The 14,508-nt window shown below is 40.0% G+C and overlaps 1 protein-coding gene across 1 annotated transcript in view; it reads left to right on the forward strand.

Annotated features, from left to right (window-relative positions):
• Window positions 1-1,283: 1,283 nt before the first annotated feature.
• LOC139578479 (neuroligin-1-like) overlaps window positions 1,284-14,508 on the forward strand; it is a 370,060-nt gene continuing 356,835 nt past the window's right edge. The window contains exon 1 of the mRNA XM_071406136.1: window positions 1,284-1,850. The gene's annotated coding sequence lies outside the window, so the exon portion shown is untranslated. The remainder of the gene's footprint in view (window positions 1,851-14,508) is intronic.

The following is a 14,508-nucleotide window of genomic DNA, read 5'->3' on the forward strand; positions in this document are numbered from 1 at the left end:
CATGATCTTATCTGGGTCATAACATAGCCATATATTTACATAAATACATGGCTCTGGGTCATAAAGGATGCTGGCAGGATTAAACCATGATCTAGACTAGAGCTCTTTAGTGAGCTCTTTAGTGAGATCATATCAGGTACAGCTGTACAGCCACACAACCCTTCTTTAGCAACGCAACACTTCTGAAATTAAATGAATGTTAGTTGGAACAGAAATCAATGCCTTCTGTAATTTGCCATCAATATCAACAGGTGTACCTCATCAAGACTAAGTATTGATAGACTACAACCCATTTGTCTATTTTGTATTCATGAAATAAAAAACCCCCAGAAAGACTAATTTTCCACTCAGAAATTGAGGTTGGCAAATGAACTAAATCACTCTGATTGTATCCAAACCCTGGAGTTTGTTTCAGTTAATATTTCAGAAACATGCGGCCTATATTCAGCAGTCATGAAGATGTGCACTTGATTTAATTTTGACACGCAGCTCCCCATTTGTTCACTCAACTAATTACAAAGTAATTTAGGCAATGTTCTGAGGCACATTCTCACTCTCACTCTCTGCTGTTTTTAATAAAAACAACTTTTATTTAGAAGAAAACACATAATGAGGATGAATATATATCTCTGCTGGTAACTCAATGTAGAGTATTGGGTGCCCTAAATCATTGGCTAATTACTGTTGGCAATGGACTCAAGCAACAAAACACCAGCTAAAATAGGTTGCATACTCAGGTGCAAAACACTTCCTCTACTACACAGGCATGAGTTTAAATATTGAGATTGAGATAAAGATTGGTTATTGTATTTCCTCAATGGCGCTGGTCTTTTCCTTAGGTGTTTAACAGAATATGATGGATCCTACACTTAGGAACATCAAACCCTTATGGGGAAATACCCAGGGAAATCCTATTCTTATGGGAAAACAAGTTGTGATTCTTTATCTGAATCTCAAAGCAACCATCCACCATCCATTGTGAAATAGTCATTATGTGGCTCTAAAACTGGGCTCTAAAGCTATAGACAGTATGTGCTAAACCCATTTATAATTATATTATTATTTTACTCAGAATATTGTTGAGATGCCATTCAAAGACAATGGTCAAAATTAATATGTGCACATAGGGAATCTCAATGAATGTATTCAGCTAAAATAAACGTAACGGTTTCATTGTAAATTTGAGATTTAACCTGTGTTAACACCCTGGCCCAAGAGCTGCTCTTGCCTGATTAAACATCATCTGCGTCATTCGCACGTTCGCGCTGCTTTCTGCAGAATCCCACATCAGTTCTGTTACGGCAGAAGAGATGCACCGCAGCCTGCCTCATGTAGGATTTGTGCGGTTAACTGCCAATCTTTTCATATCAACATCGGTGATTATTAGAGTTGGGTAATTTGTCTGGACTTAGTCTATCAAAATATCGTTTTAAACCACGTCGGCGGCGCTCTCCTTAGAACGTCAGACCTGACTTGGTTTCTTCACCGGACTCTATTCTGCTTGAAATTCCGTTCACTGTTAAAAACACAGCAACTGTAGGAGGAGCGGGAGTCGGCTGTTTTACCTTCAAACTTTGAGAAGGGATAACGGTTGCACCAAATGTAGCCTGTCCAAGACATGCTGAGAAAAAAAGTAAACTGGTCGTCGATAAAGCTACTTGGGAGTATTGACGGCAGAAACCGGGTGCCATTGAAAAACCTTTGCCACTCCTGTTGTTTCAGTCATCGCAAGGTTCAAAATTCATTAACCGTGTATTAATTGGACCTGCCTGATGTCTGGTTCAAAATAACTCGAAAACTCCAAGGATTGCTGAGTCGACGAGCAATATAAAGATTCTTCTATAACTCAGGTATGTTTTTATTAAGCTATCAGCATAGTTCAATAATGGTTAAATAAAAAATAAATACATCGTTATTTACATAATTGAATGATTTATGTTAGCTCGTGTGATCTATTATGTTTATTAGGCCATTCTTCATTCATTATTTATTTTGCATAATGCAAAGTAGATTCACGCCTCTGGAGGACAACTATAAAGGGGAAACAAAGTTGCCATTTCTGATTGATTCGTGTGTGTGTGCGTGCGTGCGAGCGAGAGCGGGATAATGAGTAACTGAGTGAGTATGTATTATGTTACATGGAGGTCGATAATTCCAAGTGAGATCAAATTTAACTAGATGAACAAACTGATCATATCTGATTATCATTTCTTATTTAGAAAAAGTATAATTTCCCCCCTACAGCATTGTAATTGAATGAATAAACTAGCTTTTAAGACAGAGGATGTGATTTCATTTACAAATAAAACGAATAAATCTGAAAATAACTCCAGGCCTATTTGATCTCCATAGCGAAATTGGGAACGACATTAGGTGGTATCAGATATGTTATAATGTGTTGTTCATTCTCATTTAATTAACGATTGCTAAAATAAGAAGTATGCAGCTTTGCCAACTTCCCCAGTGTTTTACGATTTCTATCACATAGGCTATTATTCCACCTTTAAGCCCGGCAAGCTCTAGTCGCCCCATTAGAAAACACTGCGTCGCTGTCCATGGTGCTGACAGTTTGCAGAGCAGAGGCAATGGCGGAGCCTGGCTTTTCAATTGAAATCATCAGCACTGCGCGCGGAGGCACAAGTCACAAGGCAGTACGGCATAATTTGCCTCATCTCTCTCTCTAAATGAAACTCTAGCTTGAGTACCATTTTACACAGTAAATCACTGCCACAACTAGCACCATCAACAGTTCTCACACACTTGGTCGGGGTCAAGGCACTGGTTGGATACTCACAACATTAGATTTATGACTGTATGACACGTTCATATTCAATGCATTTAATATGTATCAATATTCAATATACAATGCATATGTCGTGCATATGTCGTGCCTCCTGCAATGACAATACAGTTCATATCTGCCCCCCCCCCCCCCCCCTGTACAGTGCATAGTAATGATAACACTATGTAGGCCTGCCCTCAAATTGCTTGCTTATTTCCCGATAACAGTGATTGTGATAATAAAGGATAGCTTGAGAAAGCGTTTTCAAGTTCACTCAATTAGTGGCACTGCCAAACCCAGTGGCTGTTACCCTCTGGACTGTTTTCCTGTAGATGGCAGTACAGGTCAGATATTAATTTACACACAACGCCATTAATCCTGATAGGACATTGACAGGTCTAGTGTAATTGGGTATCATAGCAAGATATTGGTGAATGATTTATTGTGGCATGGTGATGGCCTAATGTATCTTCAACATAAATATGCATGTTTGGATGGATGGTGATGTAAAACACTGACTTCAGTAAATCTAAAGACAATGTGCAGAGTATACAGTACTGTGCATACTAGGGCATCTAAATTCACTGGTTACACAGTTGTGCATGAGATACTTTTCTTCATGTCATGTAGAAAACCTGGAGATCTTTATGAAGGCCTGTTCACCTTAGGCTTCAGCAGTGATATACATATGTTTGATCTTAATTTGATCACTCTTTTGTTGCAGAGGATTTTCCTGCTGCATCAGGAAATTCAAATGAGCCTCATCAGTTCTCTTTCTTTCCAATGTGGGGGCAGTCGAGACATTGGGATCAGAGCTTGCTATCAAAACAATTGTATCTCTGGCTCGCTCAAACGCTAGGCCTAGGTCCTATTACTGCAACATTCAAATATATTTTTTTAAATCTGAAATGCAGCCATACAGATCAACAACTGTCATTTTATAGCTTAATAACACAAGATATATATTGGTCTCCACTAGGCTAAGGTCAAAATGTAGTTTAATTGTTGTGTCGGTGTGGGTTCTATTCTGGCCCATGTCCTTCTGGCACAAATAACTGAATCCCCATGATTGACTTATCCCCCCCGATTGATTAAGTTACACATTTCAAATATGGACAGTCCAGGGATATTTTACCCCCTTGATAAGAAATGACTATGCCAGACACTTTTGGATAACATAAATAGGAAACAAATAAAATAATTATAGTAGGCTACAGTACACCAACATTAGTTTCCATTCATACAAAGTGTCAGGTAAATCGACACAATAGAAAACAATGAAATACTTGATTTCTATTGTATGGAATGTTAGCCTATACATTAGCCTATACATACATTATGTCACATAATGAAAGAGGTGAAAACTGTTAATAAACTACTGTGTTTCTTTGGCTGAGTTGATTTGGGCCATCAGTTGATGTACAGATGTAGGCCTGCAGTAGAACGATATACTTTCATCCAGTGTGTATACTCATCCATGTTTTATAGTTAGGCAGGCTATGTATACTTTGTCAATACACTTCTGGTCTTTGGTGTGGATTGAAAGCTTGTATTATGTGGTTTTAATATTTCATTTCGTAAAGCTGTCAAGGTGTTTATGAGTTTGAGCCCATCCAAAGACAATTTCGTTGAGCTGAGACACTTTTCTTTGTTGTGTAAATGATAAGACTATTTGTTTTACTTCTTGAAAACGTTTAAATAAATACAATTAACTTGGGGGCCTATTGTAGGCTCAGGATGGTCACTATATTGCCCAGCACTGGGTGAAAACTCATGAAGCTTTGAGCCGGAGATCACTGCTTAGACCACTGTGCTACGGCAGTTCACTCTAGCAGTTCACTCTAGCAAGCACTAAGAATACTATGAATACTCATAATACACTGCTCAAAAAAATAAAGGGACCCCTTGTGAGACCATATGCTGACACATGCACATTTGTGGCCTGCTGGAGGTCATTTTGCAGGGCTCTGGCAGTGCACCTCCTTGCACAAAGGCGGAGGTAGCGGTCCTGCTGCTGGGTTGTTGCCCTCCTACGGCCTCCTCCACGTCTCCTGATGTACTGGCCTGTCTCCTGGTAGCGCCTCCATGCTCTGGACACTACGCTGACAGACACAGCAAACCTTTTTGCCACAGCTCGCATTGATGTGCCATCCTGGATGAACTGCACTACCTGAGCCACTTGTGTGGGTTGTAGACTCCGTCTCATACTACCACTAGAGTGAGAGCACCGCCAGCATTCAAAAGTGACCAAAACATCAGCCAGGAAGCATAGGAACTGAGAAGTTGTCTGTGGTCACCACCTGCAGAATCACTCCTTTTTTTGGGGGTGTCTTGCTAATTGCCTATAATTTCCACCTTTTGTCTATTCCATTTGCACAACAGCATGTGAAATTTATTGTCAATCAGTGTTGCTTCCTAAGTGGACAGTTTGATTTCACAGAAGTGTGATTGACTTGGAGTTACATTGTGTTGTTTAAGTGTTCCCTTTATTTTTTTGAGCAGTGTACATAGGCACATCGTTTTTCATTATTTTGTTTTAAAACACAGTATTAACCTTAACCACAATTAATCCCTAAACTGTTAACCTTTAAGTTGTTTCTGTCTTAACTCTGTAACCATGTGGAATGAATGCATCAAAAATAGACATTGATCCATGAGACGTGCTGTAGGCTGCACATAGCCTACATAAGTTACAATGTAGGTACAGTGTGCATTGTATACAAACAACGCCTTCAGCTGCACCCTGGCGACGATTATAAATATTTCTTCAGATATTAAAATCCTCTTGCTGCAGGATTATTTTCCTCCTGGGACGAAATGGGTCAAATTAAGATCCGACATCTGTACTAATATGGTCAATTCTGATTCAGTGAGAACTAAGCTTATTCATCTGTTTTCGATAAGCAATGCACAGGCTCTGTTGGGTGTCACAGGCATCATGGTTTGGTGGCCTGTTGCTGACCGTGTGTTCCTCTTTGTAGAGATGAAAGCCAGAACTCTTTGACAACAACACCAATACAATTGTCTTTGTATTTTTCTGCAGGCCGGCTCCATGTCCATCATATGAATATTTAGAAAGTGGTACTCTCTCTATCCTACTCTTTTCCTTTCGGCAGGGTTAATACCTGCCTGGCACCTGAACTAAATCTTTATCTTTACCCCCATCTAACAATACCGCCAGAGTGCTTCCATACTACACTTTTGATTTGTATTTTAAACAATCATTCCATGGGTCATGCTGTCTGGCCATTGTTGATGTCCCATTGAAAATTAGTATTGAATTAAGGATTAAACATTGTAGACTGCCAACAGATAGATTAGTTGATTCCGTTTGAATGTCTACTGTTTGTCTGCTTAGATAAGGAGAAAGGCAGATAGACAACAATTAAAAATATATTCTGAGAAATAGAGATAGAGTTCTCAACATCCTGTTGCAACTTATAGTGGAAGTTGTCGAAGAAGTGAAAGAGTGTGGTGAACAAACATTCACCTCTGAAGAGCTACAGAGGCTCAAATTCATACTCAAGTTTTCATTGTCAAATCAAGTGTTGAGTGGCATTGAGAAGATTGAATGGTCCTGTTACTCAAACAAGGGCTTTTAGATTAACCAATATTGAAGAAGGAGTTATTTTCCTTTCTTTGGTTCAAGGAGATGGTGGGAGTTGATAGAAGTTAGTTGCTGTTACAAACATGTATTTTAGTTTGTACATGAGAGACTGATTGGCTAATGGGCCGACGGTATTGTATCACTTTCAAATACTTTCTGTTAAAACTGCCATGTTTTGCTTCATGTTGTGCTGTAACCTGAGTTATACTGTTGATTTGTCCTGAGTGTTTACTTGTTTGCCCAGGGCACATGAGGGTAATGTAGCTAATCTAAATAACATAATGTTTTCTCTATGAAGGGTCACTGCCTCACTCTGTCTCACAATAACAACAAATCATGTAACAAGCACAGGAACTCAAGGTGTTAGTTAAGACGCTGCTCTATTTCTGGCGTCTGTCAGGGTCACTTGATCACTGGAGTGTCCTTTTTTTAACACTTCAAACCTGAATGTTGTCTCCTTGACATACATAGCAATAATAATATATGCCATTTAGCAGACGCTTTTATCCAAAGAAACTTGCATCCAAAACGACTTACATTTTAAGTATGGGTGGTACCAGGAATCCAACCCACTATCCTGGCGTAGTAAGCCCCACACTCTACCAACTGAGCTGTATGTCCATTGTTAGTGAATTAACTCTACACACAGTGTGCCATACAAGTTTTCTGTTTCCTTCTTGAGTTAGTCAGACTCATGTGTAAGCTGAGTGTTCCCCAGTCTTTCAGTATTTTTGTAACTCATGCTCATTGTCCTAATCATCTCTGTTACCAGCCTTTGTCAATAGAAAATATGAATCTCATTTTTTTTTAAACTTCTGTTCTGCAGTGCTCATCTCATTAAGTTGGAATATCGCTACAATCTGTTTGACCCTAATGGTCACGGTGACCGTGCTGTACTGTGGCTATCTCCTTGTTTAGCACAGCTCCTCTACCTGACACAGGCGTGAAACACAGCAATTAGCCACGTGGTCATGGCTTATATTAAGGGGGGTGAACAGGGGGATGAGACAGAGGCTGTGTCCCAAAATGCACCTTATTGCCTATATAGTGCACTACTTTTCTACAAGGCCCATAGTGCTCTGGTAAAAAGTTATGCAATGTAGGGAATAGGGTGCCATTTGGGATGCACCCAGAGTCACAGAGCTGACGGATGGCAGAGGGCAAAGCCATGTTACGTAATATAGCTGTGGTGACGGTCAGACTCAGACTCATTGGGTTCATTGAGCAAATTGATACGACAACATTAGTGAAGTTTGAATATTCTCCATTAGGGAAGCCACACATTAAATTAAGATGGGGAACGGCGTAATTTTGTCTCTTTGGTGAGTATGACACTGATGAGTTGAGCCAAGTGTTCTGTTTGTATTTGGGTGAAATAGGACTGAGTTTGCTGATATCTTCTTTACCAGAGTACATTGATTTGGTATTGGTAAACCAATGACTGATATAACCTTCCTAGTCATTAGTGGGGATCAGACACTCTAATAGACATATTCATCTATTTCATGCCCCCAGTGTTGATATCATTACTTTGCATTACTTTCCTATGATCTTTAATAAGAAGATTTTTCTCAAGGTCTGGTTTATGAAACCAGGCAGTTTAAACTTTATCTTTACAATTTGAATCCTCACCAGGACTCAAATACTTCACAGAGTTGTACCATTATGCAACATTTCCAGGTTCTGGCTCGAGCAACGAGCCAGAATATGATTCTAAATGTGGCTTGGAAAATTACGAGCGACAAAGCATTCAAATATTGAATGCGGAGCTCAAGGCAAGATTTAGATGTTTATTTATTAAATTGCGCTTCCTACTAATTCATGGGGTGTCGTTATTAATTTTAGTCTGTCGTTTTGACTCGCAGCATTTTTTGCACACTCTGAGGACAATGAAATAAGATCTGAGGGAAAGTAAACATGAAGCGAATGGCAAATGTTCCCCACATTGGTCATCAAATTCAAAACCCCGTGGAATACAGAAGGCTTTGGAGTCAATTATCAGCAAAAGGTTTGTACATCTGCAGTCTATCTGAATTATTACAGCCAATGGAGCACAGGAGTTCAGATCCTCTCACTGGAGAAGATAGCCATCTCTTTGACTCACTAATAAAAATGGCTGCTTCATTAAGAGCAGGGTGCCTCTGCCTGTACAGTACTTAAGTGTAATCGGACAGGTCTTAAGGGAGAGATGGGGAGGTCAACTGTTGGTTGCAGACAGTCAATTGGGGTTGGCGTCAGCTTGATTAATTGAATGGCAATGTGAAGATGTTATTGAGATTTCCTGGTCACAGTTCCGTGGCTCTCCACAGCTAATGCAGAGGCATGACTGACTATAACACCAGTGTGTGTGTGTGTGTGTGTGCACGTGCGGGCACTTGTGTGTGCGTGTGACCCTATGTGTGAGTAGTGGAGCGGTGGGGGTAGATGGGTGGTTGGTTGAGTGTTATTCAGAGCAAAAGGTTCCATATTGTCTGTATGATTTATGTTGTGCTTCTCAGCAGACGTTGACGCCTTAGAATGGCCAGAGCCAAGGGAGTGGCAGCTCAGCCGCCCTTACGGGACGCTACATGTCCCCGCCACCCATCACGTGTTTGGCTGCGTACATTGTCACAATGTGTTCAGTGAGATGATGAGGACTGTGACCTATCCGCCTTGACATACAAGATGTCCATCCGCCCTGCTCCTAACAGCAGCACTGCCCTCTCCACCAGATTAAACTCCTGACCAGCGCAGTAATATACTATATGGTGCACCTATCTATTGGCTGTAGATCTTTCTCACAGGGCCACTGCCAAGGTTACAGATGCCAACATGCTGCACCACAGGCAGGCGCTCATGGCAGAAACAAAGCCACTGACTGAGCCAGAACCTCCTCCAGAGATAGCTAGCATAGCAACTGCACACGAGAGTAAACAGTACTGGTTTTAAAAGGCATAGGGAATGTATTTCCTAATACCATTCACTATACAGGCTAGTAATTTATTCTGTTTAGGCTGCCCAATATAGGTAATGAAATTCTGTTATGTGAATCTAGCTATACTTTACTTTGCTGAAGATGCCACTAACAAGCTTACACCACAAGCTCAGGGCTCCTTCTCACTAGCATTAAGCAGAGTTGGAAATGTAATTATTCTAATTGTTTATTCTCTCTCCATCCTTAACAAATGGCCTGCACATTAAGCTGAATCTCCTGTACTGAAGCCATTGTACCTTACCTTCTATTCTCAACCGCCCCTTCCCTTCTCCTTTCTCCATTTACATTTACATAAGTAGATGTTTGACTCTGGTCTCAGCCCAATGCTCCTGCGGCACTCCGCTCCCCCTGGCAAAGTAAGCAGCAGTTTAAAATTTTATTGAGCTACGCTCTGTGAAGAGTTAAACAAATCAGTACTTCCATGTTTTAGGGATGCCTTGTCCTCTACAGAGGCTCTGTGGGACACCCGGAGAGAGAGGTCTGAGTTTGTACATCGATAGGGCTGCCTCTTGTTTTTTAATGTCAGAAACACTTGAAAATGTGCCACACTCTCTTCTGTCTCCCCCTCGTTCGTCTGGTGTTGTGTTTTTGTTGCAAACGTTAAAGACCTGAAGATGTTGTGTGAACCTTGTTGGACAGATCATGACCCCTCCTGCCAGGAGAAGTAGGCCAGAGGCCTGTTAGACATGGGGATCATGTACTCCCATGGCTTTATGGGTCAGTTGTGGGGAGAAAAGCAGAGCAGTGGAGGAAGGGAGGCGTACTCACTGTGCAGAGCAGACAGCAGGAGGTGGAATAGCCACTGGCTATAAGAGAAGTGCTGGGATATGGGTTATCACCGCAGTCGGAATGAAACCTCTGTCACCTAGCTGTGTGATCCACAATACCTTAGTTTGAACTCAAATGAGCACCTTAGGTAGAGCTACCGCTGCCTCTCCACCGCGTATTCTGTTCTCATAAGCATGGGGCCTCTTTGGAGTAAGACGGTTGGTTCTCCAAGGTTATCTCTGGGGAGAGCTGGTATGAATATGGAAGTGAAATACTGGGAATGAAGGTTGATCAGAAATTCAAATAATTCCGGCCAGCTAGAGCACACTTTGGTTGATGTTGAACCCTTTGCATATACTTCTGTTCTCAAACCCCATCCCCATAAAGGAAATGCATGAACAGGAAATGCATTTTTTATTCCCGTTTCACTTTTAAATTCCAATTTTTTTGTAGTCAAATGCTTCCATTTTGACTTGGAGGTGAAGATTGTGACCTTGGAACGCCATTTGATGCATTCTGCAGTCTGTATCTGTCTGGCTGTATGTTTGTTGGGATAAAGAGGCAGGGCCAGTGAAATCAGCCTTTCTCTATGTGTGGACCTCCATTCAGCCTGATATTAGACTGAATCAGCAATGGGCTGAGTGGCCCTGATCATTAATATGCGATTTTTCACTCTCAACCCTCAGAGCCCTCTAAAGCTCTTATTACCAACTTAATTAAGGGCTTGAAATCAATGCACTATCACATTAAATAAAACACAAACAGCAGAGATGGAGGGGACATAGATTTCACCACAGAGTTAATTACAGAGTATATGTTACCAAAGGACTGTTTTATGTTGGCTTTTTGGTTTTTAGTGTGCCCATCTTAAACCGCTCGGCCCTCTCTCACTTGGCTTTTACAGACAGAATTACCACGTTGTCCGTGTGAACGATAAAAAGGCGTGTCTGCGTGTAAAAGAGGGAGCAAGATTGCAGTTTGATGGCCAGAGCTGAACCTTTACTGCTGGTTATTACCAGTTCCATGTTGGTTTTATTAATTTATTTCCCTTTTTCTGAGGTGTGGTAAAAATGTCTAATGTTATTTAATAGGGCAAATGTGTTTACCAGCAAAAACAGCCTCTGTGATGGCCTAAACCAGGGTTCCTCAACTGGCGGCCAACGGGACAAATTTGGCCCGCAGCTGATTTTATTTGGCCCACCAAGATTTCTGAGCAATATAAATATATATATATATATATATATACAGTATGGGTATATATATATATATATATAATCAGCTCCAAGTGATTTTAATTTTTGATATGTGTTCCAAAGTATTCCCACGCATAATAGAGAGATATATGTGATCGTATACAAATGTAAGTAAGGTTTGAAATGCTAATTTTTCACTCATATCTTATATCTGTTTGGGCTTCTTTGCAATCTAAAATTATTTGAAATTATGTTCCGACTTCCTGACGATCGGCCCGCAGCTATATCTAGGTAATGATCCCTGGCCTAAACTATCACTACGGTAAACCCCAAACAACCTGCAGGTTAGTGTTTTACGTCATGAATCTTGTTCTAGAGGGCAGCCCTGCAGATTGGGCACTAGCTGGCACAGCCCATCTAGCGGAAGTTGCTCAGTTCTGCATCCAGGGCAAGATTCATGACAATAAACATCAACCTGCAAACATCCTAAGCCCAGTTTCCTCTTAAAACCTTCTGGCGCAGGCGTTCCGCTAGCGACCCACCTCGACAACATCCGGTGAAATTGCAGAGCGCCAAATTCAAAATACAGAAATAGTCATAATAAACATTCATAAAAAATACAAGTGTTATACATCGGCTTAAAGATTAACTTCTTGTTAATCCAGCCGCTTTGTCAGATTTCAAAAAGGCTTTACGGCGAAAGCATACCATGCGATTATCTGAGGACAGCGCCCCGCTTACAACCGCATGCAAACATTTTACAACCAAGTAAAGGAATTACAAAAGTCAGAAATAGTGATAAAATGAATCACTTACCTTTGAATATCTTCATATAGTTGCAGTCACAAGAGTCCCAGCTACACAATAAATGTTTGTTTTGTTTGATAAAGTCCCTCTTTATATCTCAAAAACTTTTGTTGGCGCGTTTTGTTTAGTAATCCACTGGCTCAAAGGCGGTCAAAACATGCATACGAATACATCCTAATAGTACCGGTAAAATTCATCGAAACATGTCAAACGATGTTTATAATTAATCCTCAGGTTGTCAATTGTCTAAATAATCGATAATATTTAAACCGGACAATAGCGTATTCATTTATTTTGGTATTGTCCATATGTAGCTTGTTTTTGGTCACAGGTCCAGGAATGGCTGAAGAATTGCAACATTTGCCTAGAACTAACGTTACAGATAGCAATACTCGGTGATTTGAAAAGCGATAGTCAATCAATCAATAATATAATAATTATTTTAGCAAAAAAATATATTTTTAATTTACAATCTGTAGAAGCTATGAGAATAGGAAGGTTCAATTCTTTTGTGAAGCATCACAGCACAGTTGAAAAATATGGCAAATAGAAATCTGAAATGGATGATGTTGAGAGATAGATGGGAGGGGTTGAATGGAGCTGAAGGGTGGGACTAATAACAAGATAAACAATGTAAAACATACGGGATCTGTAAAATATATATAGGTTCGGAACTTTTGTGAAATAGCACAGTTACAAATAGAAATCAAACTGGATGGACATCAGAAATAGAGGAAGGACTAAGAACAAACAAGAGAGAACTATTGTAAAGTAGACTGTGTCTGTAAAATGTGTATAAGATGTATAAATTGAAGGTAAAACCCGAAGTGTTTATTAGTTTACTCCAATTGGGGGATCGGTGGTAGGGTTTGCGGGGAATAATAATAAAAAAGTATTTATGTTTAAAAAGTATGTACTGTATGTCTATATAGGTATGTGTATGTATATATGTGTATATGTATGCATGTGTGTATGGATATATTTACCCAAAATATATGGGGGATTGGAAATGATGCAGACAATTACATTGATGGAAGCAACATTCTTTCCGCAATATAAAGCTGATCCACAACTTAAATTATTATTATTTTTTTTTAAATAGCGTATTCAGTAGAAAGGAAAAACAACGAAGGGCGCGCAGTCGGTCACGCGCGCAAACCAGCTCTGCATTTGTCCTCAGTCCACTGACAAAAAGGTCTCATTCTTCTTCATTTTTCAGAAAACAAGCCTGAAACAATGTCTAAAGACTGCTTACATCTAGTGGAAGCCATAGGAACTGAACATCTGGGTCCTAACCCATTAGATACTCTATAGGCATTCAATTGAAATCACCACATCAAAAAAATCCCACTTCCTGGATGGATTTTCCTCAGGTTTTTGCCTGCCATATCAGTTCTGTTATACTCACAGACATTATTTTAACAGTTTTGGAAACTTTAGTGTTTTCTATCAAAATCTACCAATTATATGCATATCCTAGCTTCTGGGCCTGAGTAACATAACAGGCAGTTTACTTTGGGCATGCTTCTCATCCAGACGTCGAAATACTGCCCCCAAGCCATAAGAAGTTTTAAGGCTAAATTCATCATTAGAAACTTTGTAGGAGCTGTTTCCCAAAGCCATCGTTATTAACGTTGCACTTGAATACGCTCGTAATCTAACACCTGCCTCAGACTACTCGTAGAACAGCTAAATGCGTCATTAAATGTTTTTTCCCCTCCCGAGCCACTTCATACACAGAAGATCTTCGCTAAACATAGAATCACATGATTTATTTGTCTCTCTATGACCACTGATAACTTTTAAAGTTGACTACAAACACAAAGTTGCCAATGTCTTTGCAAGTGAAAAAAACAAGCAACCTATACAAATATGATTCAGATGAAAACTGAGATGACTGCATTAAAATATAAATAGTAGGTTATATGCCTATTTAAATCATATTGAAATACATTTCATGTTCAATCAAGTGAGTTCCATTTTGCTACTTGTAGGCTACTGTCTATAATTTTTCTGAATACATTTCATGATGTGTAGCCTAACATCTGCCAAATGATGTGCCAAATCGGTGGTTTAGTGCATTTTTATTGGGTAGGCATAGAATAAGCCACCTCAATATTTGCAGTCTTAGGTGGTAATATCTCTCTAGGAGCTGATCCATCGTCAGTATTGTGAAATAATTCAAATTGTAAGGTACAGTTTTAATAGAGAAAGAAAATCCGAGGGCTGCGCTCCCTTTCTTTTGATCCTATCAGTATTTACACATGCTCCAATGACGCACTTAGTGACCATTCTCTCGGCGTGGTATTTTGGGAAACACATGTTACGTCTTTGGCCGTTGTAGAAAAGATGCATCATTAAAACACTCGTAAGCCTC

The sequence above is a fragment of the Salvelinus alpinus genome, chromosome 6 (assembly GCF_045679555.1).
Source record: "Salvelinus alpinus chromosome 6, SLU_Salpinus.1, whole genome shotgun sequence".
Taxonomy (NCBI): domain Eukaryota; kingdom Metazoa; phylum Chordata; class Actinopteri; order Salmoniformes; family Salmonidae; genus Salvelinus; species Salvelinus alpinus.